The following is a 9176-nucleotide window of genomic DNA, read 5'->3' on the forward strand; positions in this document are numbered from 1 at the left end:
ATCCAAGAGAAATGAGGGCATGTGTCCACCAAAGTAAATGTGTAGGAATGTTAGAAAAAATGTTATTTATAATAGCAAATTAAACGAAGCCAAGGAGGGGTTCATTGAAACCTCTGATCTCTAACCAATCAGTCAGGAGTGCAGGGGACAGCCTGTACTTGTGCCTGATGTCTGCAGTGGGAGGGGTGGTCTTGCGGGACTGAGCTCTCACACTGTGGGATCTGATGCTGAGGGGTCATGGTGGACTGCTTTTCTCAATTCACTCTTCCATGCCAAGGCCCTACTTCCTGTGGGCTGTTCCCAGCCAATGTCTGTGTGTGCAGGGTGCTCGTACTGGTCCCTGCCTGTGAGATGTGGGACCCTGGGCAATGTCTTAGTTGGGGCTGACATAACGGGTTATAGACAGGGGAGCTTAAACAGTAAAAATTGATTTCTGACCCTCCTGGAAGCTGGAAGTCTGAGATTGGGCACCAGCACAGTTAGCCTCTGGTGAGGCTTCTAAGTTGTAGATGGTCTTTTCCTTGTGTCCTCACACGAGAGAGAGAGAAAGCTCGCTCGCTTTCTGGCCTCTTCTCAAAAGGACCGGAAGCCCATTCCTGAGGGCCCCGCCCTTGTGGCCTGTGTACCTCCCGGAGGGCCAAATCCCATCCCACTGGGATTAGGTGGCCACATAGGAATTTTAGAGGGGACACACTCAGTTCCCCACAGGCGGCCTTGGCTCAGAGATTCCCCACTGGCCTGGCCCACGCTCTCCTGGAACTGCTCTGCGGTTTGACACTCTCTACCCAGCTCTTCCCACTCCCTCTCTTTCCAGGTGTCCCAGGGCAGAGTAGCCCACAGGCTCTCCCCACCTTTTCTGGAAACCTCTTCTTTATCCTTCACCGGTCTTCTCTCCAGTTCATGTGCTTGCATGTCTGCTCTTGCCCCCCTGTCTGCTTCCTGGAAGGATGTATGGGTGGTACTCCCAGCACCTGAGACCCCAGCCTCCAGAGGTCCTGCCTCTGCTCTGCCCTCCCTTTACCCCCTGTTTCCCAAACCCTCAGCTCTCTCCTCCTTTCCTGCTGAGGTGACTGAAGAGCTTTGATTCATCCACTCTTCACATCTTAGGGAAGTTTTCTATTTCTTGTTTTATTATTATTATTTTTTTAAATTTATTTTTAACGTTTATTTATTTTTGAGACAGAGAGAGACAGCGCATGAATGGGGGAGGCTCAGAGAGAGGGAGACACAGAATCTGAAACAGGCTCCAGGCTCTGAGCTGTCAGCACAGAGCTTGATGCGGGGCTCGAACTCACGGACTGCGAGATCATGACCTGAGCCGAAGTAGGCCACTCAACCGACTGAGCCACCCAGGCGCCCCTCTATTTCTTGTTTTAATTAAAAACTAAGAAAAAAATTTTTTTTTAGTTTTTAATTAATTTATTTCTTTTTTTTATATGAAATTTATTGTCAAATTGGTTTCCATACAACACACAACGCTCATCCCAAAAGGTGCCCTCCTCAATACCCATCACCCACCCTCTCCTCCCTCCCACCCCCCATCAACCCTCAGTTTGTTCTCAGTTTTTAACAGTCTCTTATGCTTTGGCTCTCTCCCACTCTAACCTCTTTTTTTTTTTTTTTTCCTTCCCCTCCCCCATGGGTTCCTGTTAAGTTTCTCAGGATCCACATAAGAGTGAAACCATATGGTATCTGTCTTTCTCTGTATGGCTTATTTCACTTAGCATCACACTCTCCAGTTCCATCCACGTTGCTACAAAAGGCCATATTTCATTTTTTCTCATTGCCACGTATTACTCCATTGTGTATATAAACCACAATTTCTTTATCCATTCATCAGTTGATGGACATTTAGGCTCTTTCCATAATTTGGCTATTGTTGAGAGTGCTGCTATGAACATTGGGGTACAAGTGCCCCTATGCATCAGTGCTCCTGTATCCCTTGGATAAATTCCTAGCAGTGCTATTGCTGGGTCATAGGGTAGGTCTATTTTTAATTTTCTGAGGAACCTCCACACTGCTTTCCAGAGCAGCTGCACCAGTTTGCATTCCCACCAACAGTGCAAGAGGGTTCCCGTTTCTCCACATCCTCTCCAGCATCTATAGTCTCCTGATTTGTTCATTTTGGCCACTCTGACTGGCATGAGGTGATACCTGAGTGTGGTTTTGATTTGTATTTCCCTGATAAGGAGCGACGCTGAACATCTTTTCATGTGCCTGTTGGCCATCTGGATGTCTTCTTTAGAGAAGTGTTTATTCATGTTTTCTGCCCATTTCTTCACTGGGTTATTTTGAAATGTTTTTCGGGTGTGGAGTTTGGTGAGCTCTTTATAGATTTTGGATACTAGCCCTTTGTCCGATATGTCATTTGCAAATATCTTTTCCCATTCCGTTGGTTGCCTTTTAGTTTTGTTGGTTGTTTCCTTTGCTGTGCAGAAGCTTTTTATCTTCATAAGTTCCCAGTAATTCACTTTTGCTTTTAATTCCCTTGCCTTTGGGGATGTGTCGAGTAAGAGATTGCTACGGCTGAGGTCAGAGAGGTCTTTTCCTGCTTTCTCCTCTAAGGTTTTGATGGTTTCCTGTCTCACATTCAGGTCCTTTATCCATTTTGAGTTTATTTTTGTGAATGGTGTGAGAAAGTGGTCTAGTTTCAACCTTCTGCATGTTGCTGTCCAGTTCTCCCAGCACCATTTGTTAAAGAGACTGTCTTTTTTCCATTGGATGTTCTTTCCTGCTTTGTCAAAGATGAGTTGGCCATACGTTTGTGGGTCTAGTTCTGGGGTTTCTATTCTATTCCATTGGTCTATGTGTCTGTTTTTTTGCCGATACCATGCTGTCTTGATGATTACAGCTTTGTAGTAGAGGCTAAAGTCTGGGATTGTGATGCCTCCTGCTTTGGTCTTCTTCTTCAAAATTACTTTGGCTATTCGGGGACTTTTGTGGTTCCATATGAATTTTAGGATTGCTTGTTCTAGTTTCGAGAAGAATGCTGGTGCAATTTTGATTGGGATTGCATTGAATGTGTAGATAGCTTTGGGTAGTATTGACATTTTGACAATATTTATTCTTCCAATCCATGAGCAGGGAATGTCTTTCCATTTCTTTAAATCTTCTTCAATTACCTTCATAAGCTTTCTATAGTTTGCAGCATACAGATCCTTTACATCTTTGGTTAGATTTATTCCTAGGTATTTTATGCTTCTTGGTGCAATTGTGAATGGGATCAGTTTCTTTATTTGTCTTTCTGTTGCTTCATTGTTAGTGTATAAGAATGCAACTGATTTCTGTACATTGATTTTGTATCCTGCAACTTTGCTGAATTCATGTATCAGTTCTAGCAGACTTTTGGTGGAGTCTATCGGATTTTCCATGTATAATATCATGTCATCTGCAAAAAGTGAAAGCTTGACTTCATCTTTGCCAATTTTGATGCCTTTGATTTCCTTTTGTTGTCTGATTGCTGATGCTAGAACTTCCAGCACTATGTTAAACAATTAATTTATTTCTTAATATTTATTTTTGAGAGAGAGAGAGAGAGAGAGAGGCAGAAAGAGAGGGAGACACAGAATCCGAATCAGGCTCCAGGCTCTGAGCTGTCAGCCCAGAGCCCAATGCAGGGCTTGAGCCCACGAGCCGTGAGATCATGACCTGAGCTCAAGTTGGACACTCAACCAACTGAGCCACCCAGGTGCCTCTTTATTTATTTACTTTTTAATTTTAATATTATTTTTAATTGAGATATTGTTGACATTGAACATTAGTTTAATTTCAGGTATACAATAGAGTGATTCCATATTTGTATATATTGTGATCACCACAATAAGTCCTGCTTGTTTATTTTTGCTTTTGTTGCCTTTGCTTTTCGTGTCAGAAACAAAAAATCATCAGTAAGACCGATGTCAAGGAACTTAGCACCTGTGTCCTTCTAGGACTTTGGTGGTTTTAGGTCTCATGTTCAAGTCCTTAAGGCATTTTGAGTTAATTTTTATACATAGTGTAAGGTAGTGGTCCAGCTTCATTCTTTTGCATGTGGCTGTCTGGTTTGCCTACGTCATTTATTAAAGAAACTGTCTTTTCCTCGTTGCATGTTCGCAGCTCCTTTGTTGTAAATTAATTGGTCATATATGTGTGGGTTTATTGCTGCACTCTTGATTCTTTTCCACCTACCTATGTGTCTGTTTTTATGCCAATACCATACTCCTTTGATGACTATAGTTTTGTATAGTTTGAGATGCGGGAGTGTGATGCCCAGGCTTTGTTCTTCTTTCTCGAGATTGCGTTGGCCAATGGAAGTTTTCTTGAAACAGAAAACTCATCATCTCTTCCATGATGCATTCTACTCCTGTTTCTTGAGACAAACTCCAGCAGCATCTTCAAAAATGCTTCATCAAACCTCCCTGCTTAGACTCCATAAAGAGGATGAGGAAGGACAGTGTTGTTAACAAATGGTGCTGGAATAACTAGATGTCCATATGTAAAAAAATGAACCTCCAGGTAGATCTCATGTTTTATACAAAAATGTACTAACGATGGATTGGTGACCTAAATGTAAGACGTCCAAGTATAATAGTTTTAGAAGAAAACATTGGGAAAAACCTTTGGGCTTGGGTCAAGCAAAGAGTCCTTAGATAGACACCAAAAGCATGATCCAGAAAGGAAAAAAAAGGAAAAATTGGACTTTATCAAAATTAAGCTTTTGTTCTGTGAGATACACTTTTAAAAGAAAAAGAAAAGCCACAGGCTAGGGGCATATATTTGCAAATCACATACCTGACAAACAGATATTTATTCAGAATATGTAAAGAATTCCCAAAACTGAACAAAAAGGAAATAAACTGTTCAATTTAAAAATGGTCAAAATATTCCAGTAGGTGATTTACCAAAGAAGATATATGGATGGCAAGTAAGCACGTAGGAAACGATCAGTATCATTAGACATTAGGGAAATGCAAATTAAAATTATAATGAGATACCACTGCACACCTATTTGAATGGCTATAGAAACCAAACCAAAACAAAAAGTGATAATACCAGGTGCTGGTGAGGATGTAGATCAACTGAGACTCTCACACACTGCAAAATGGTACAACCATTTGAGAAATGGTTGGACAATGTCTGAAGAAGCTGAACATACTCTCACCATATGGCTCAGAAACCTCACTTGTACTTACTCAGGGGAAATAAAGACTTTTGTTCACACCAAACCTGTTCACAAATGCATATAACAGCTTTATTCATAAAAACCAAAAATTGGAAACGGTCCAAATGTCCTTCAAGCGCTGAATGGATGAACAAAGTGCGGTATATTCATACAGCGAAATGAAAAGGAACTCAGTCCTAATAAGGAACAAACCACTACAGACCCAGTAACAAGGATGGAGCTCAAATGCGTTAAGTTAGAAGAATCCCAGACTCAGAAGTTCCATACTGCATGTTCCAGTTTAAATGGCATTCTGAAAAGGCGAAACTGTAAGATGGAAAACATACCAGCATCGTTTCAGGTCAAGTGTGGGGTTACTACACAGGAGCAAAATGAGGGTAATTTTGGGGTGATGGAAATGCTGGTGTATTCTGCTCGTGCTAATGGTTCCACAGCACACATTCGCCAAAACACGTGGAACTGTACACTAAAAGAATGTGGATTTTACAAGTGAAAACAAATACATAGTTACATAGTCTGTAATTTAGAATCTCCTAGCATGTAGAGTATTTCCTACATTTGTTCTTCACATGGTTGCCAATTACACTGGAATTTGTGTGTGTTTCAAAAGCTTAATGTATTAGATTTAAGAAAAATGGCAAAGTCTGGGAGTTGGGGTTTGGTGGCCATCTAGGTAGGAAAGAAAATCATGCTGGAATAGACACTTGTCCAAAGAAGACATCCAGATGGCTAACAGACATGTGAAAAACTGCTCCACATCATGCATCATCAGGGACATAAATATCAAAACCACAATGAGATACCACCTCATGCCTGTCAGAATGGCTAACATTAACAACTCAGGCAACAACAGATATTGGTAAGGATGTGGAGAAAGAGGAACCCTTTTGCGCTGCTGGTGGGAATGCAAACTGGTGCAGCCACTCTGGAAAACAGTACGGAGGTTCCTCAAAAAATTAAAAATACAACTACCCTATGACCCAGCAACTGTACTACTAGGTATTTATCCAAGGGATACAGGTATGCTGTTTCAAAGGGGCACATGCACCCCAATGTTTATAGCAGCACTATCAACACTAACCAAAGTATGGAAAGAACCCCAATGTCCACCGATGGATGAATGGATAAAGAAGATGTGGCGTATATATATATATATACAATGGGGTATTACTCAGCAATAAAAAAGAATGAGATCTTGCCATTTGCAACTACGTGGATGGAACTAGAGAGTATTAGGCTAAGTGAAATTAGAGAAAGACAAATATATGACTTCACTCATATGTAGAATTTAAGATACAAAACAGATGAACATAAGGGAAGGGAAGCAAAAATAATATAAAAACAGGGGGGGGGGTGCCTGGGTGGCGCAGTAGGTTAAGTGTCCGACTTCAGCCAGGTCACGATCTCGCGGTCCGTGAGTTCGAGCCCCGCGTCAGGCTCTGGGCTGATGGCTCGGAGCCTGGAGCCTGTTTCCGATGCTGTGTCTCCCTCTCTCTCTGCTCCTCCCCCGTTCATGCTCTGTTTCTCTCTGTCCCAAAAATAAATAAAAAACGTTGAAAAACAGGGAGGGGGACAAAACAGAAGAAGCTCTTAAATATAGAGAACAAACTGAGGGGTGCTGGAGGGGTTGTGGGTGGACAGATGAGCTAAATGGGCAAGAGGCATTAAGGAAGACACTTGTTCGGATGAGCCCTGGGTGTTATATGTAGAGATGAATCACTGCTTTCTATTCTGAAATCATTATTGCACTATATGCTGACTAACTTGGAAGTAGATTTAAAAAATAAAATAAAAAATAATTAAACTAAAAAAAAAAAAGAAGAAAATCATGCTGGAAAACTTGCAAGTTACCTATTGTTAGAGAGCAGTAAAAAAAAAAAAAATAAGAAAGCACGCTCAATTTTCCATTGTCAGGAACTCTTTCCCTAAATGCATTAGGTAAAGGTCTTTCTTGCATTCTGCTAGGAATTCTTTAGCTATTTCCTGACTGGGAGGCCAAGGTCAGAACTTCCCCTCCCCTTTCCAAAGCCAACAAGAGGGAATTTCCCAAGAGTCCCAGTTTCCCTCACCCACACCTTAATAAGCAGAGCTCTGAATAAATAAAATAAATCAGCAAAATCAAAGACATAACAACAATAACAACAACAAAACGCAAGACCTCTCACACCAAATGAAATAAAATACAGCTAGAAAGAAACAAACAAAACAAAACCAATCTAGGCATCAAAACAGCCTTACAAAGGCCCTGGGGAAAATATCACGCCAAAAATCTTTCTAAAGGGGCAACTGGAGTTAAGAGAAACAATATTTCTGAAATGAGCCTAGTTCTTACTGTTGCCCTGACCCCTAACTCCACCCCTGACGCTGCAGGGGGCAGAAAGGGGAGAAGACAGAATCCTACGGGGACAGCTCAGTAACACCTTCCAATCAGAGACAAATAGACAGAGGTCAGGAGTGGCCTTGGGAAGAGACGTGGAAATTATTAGTGGTTTCCATGTCCCCATGGTCTCCAGGGTCTTATGGAGGCAGGTCAAACCATCTGGCCTTTGTTTTGATTTTTGCTGGCTGGGGAGCACAGCTAGACACAGGAGACAGAACAATCATGTCACCATTTCTCTAATTTGTCGAACCACAAATTCCACAGGGATTCAGGAAATGGATGGCTTCTTCTGGGTTTGACAAAATGTAGGAATGTCTTCTCACCTAGAGTCGAACTGTTCTTTGAATTCCTTTGATTGCGATGAAAAAAACAACTCTAGACCCCAGAGGCAAAAACCGTTCCTATTTCCCATCAAAGTCACTAGTAAGCTGTACCTGGGACCCACGTGCCCTTCTCCTGCCCGTGTATTGATGGGGGGTATCTCATCATCCCAACTGCTTTGTGATCCAGAGTAGGCATTGTCTATTTGGTATCCAGGGGGTTTGTCTGGAGCCTATGGCCAGGTGCCTGCAGGAACTATGGGGCAACCAAATGTCTACTGACCCCTCCCCTAAGCCCCCTCTCGCCAGGCTGTCAGCTCACAGGGCTGTCCTGGAAGTCTGGTATTACTAGAAGAAAGTACAGAGAACTTGAAACAGCCAGCACGTAAGGGCCCTTTAAAGAGTATATGTGAGTGTACGTGTGTGTTAACAAAACTTTAAAATACTTACTGTAAAACAAACAACAGCTCCTCCCCGCCCCCCCCCCCAAATTGCAACAAAAACTCCCAAATGCTTCTTCAAATTAAGTCTCAAGGTTTAAAAAAGCAAACAAAACAGCACTCAAAGGCTTACCTTGAATCCCTCCCTCCTCCTATCCTCCTCCAGCCAGCCACTTTGATCTCTTTTGGCTGATTTGTCTCCACCACGCAGGCTTTTCAAAGCGTTATAGTTAGTCTCAGCTGGGGGGCTGGGGGTTCCTCAGCACCTTGAGCCCAGGGCACTGTGTGTGTGAGGTCAAAGACTGAATCTGCAGCTTCTCCGTGGGAGAGAACAGCCAGCTCAGAGCATGTGGATTAGTGCATCAGAGGCGTTCCAAGGCAAGCACATAGCAGCTCTCTGCGCTGTGACCAGGGAGTGGTTTTGGAGTATCTATTTCCTGTTTAAGAAAGTGGGTCCCTTTTGGTTTTCATTCTCTGGTATTAAGGCTGCCCTGAACCCCCTGTATCCTTCCCCCACCCCTCCCTGAAAGGAGCACTGATCACATGGGCCTCTGGCTACCGTCAGTGTCAATTAGGGACAGGGTTTCACCTGGTCAGAGTGTTTGTCTGGAGTCCAAACTTTCTTGCTCAATTTACATTTTTTCCTGAATTCATCATGTAAAGCATAGAGCAGACTTTCCCAATGGGCAGTACTGCATCTAACTAAAACCCGGAATGTATTTATTTGCCTTTGGTTTGGAATATTTCCCAGTTCTGAGCCCAGAAGGCAGTTTTCCTTACAAGGTCATTGCATACAGTTGAGCAGGTTGTTCACTGCACAAAGTGCTCAGCCGAGATGAAAGAGAGCCAAAATCTAACCTTCACTCCACTTGCCA

The 9176-nt window shown here is 42.6% G+C and overlaps 1 protein-coding gene across 1 annotated transcript in view; it reads right to left on the bottom strand.

Annotated features, from left to right (window-relative positions):
• Window positions 1-8673, bottom strand: part of PLEKHF1 (pleckstrin homology and FYVE domain containing 1) — a 39780-nt gene extending 31107 nt beyond the window's left edge. Inside the window, exon 1 of the mRNA XM_043599134.1 lies at window positions 8435-8673. The gene's annotated coding sequence lies outside the window, so the exon portion shown is untranslated. The remainder of the gene's footprint in view (window positions 1-8434) is intronic.
• Between the last annotated feature and the right edge of the window lie 503 nt (window positions 8674-9176).

The sequence above is a fragment of the Prionailurus bengalensis genome, chromosome E2 (genome assembly GCF_016509475.1).
Source record: "Prionailurus bengalensis isolate Pbe53 chromosome E2, Fcat_Pben_1.1_paternal_pri, whole genome shotgun sequence".
Taxonomy (NCBI): Eukaryota; Metazoa; Chordata; class Mammalia; order Carnivora; family Felidae; genus Prionailurus; species Prionailurus bengalensis.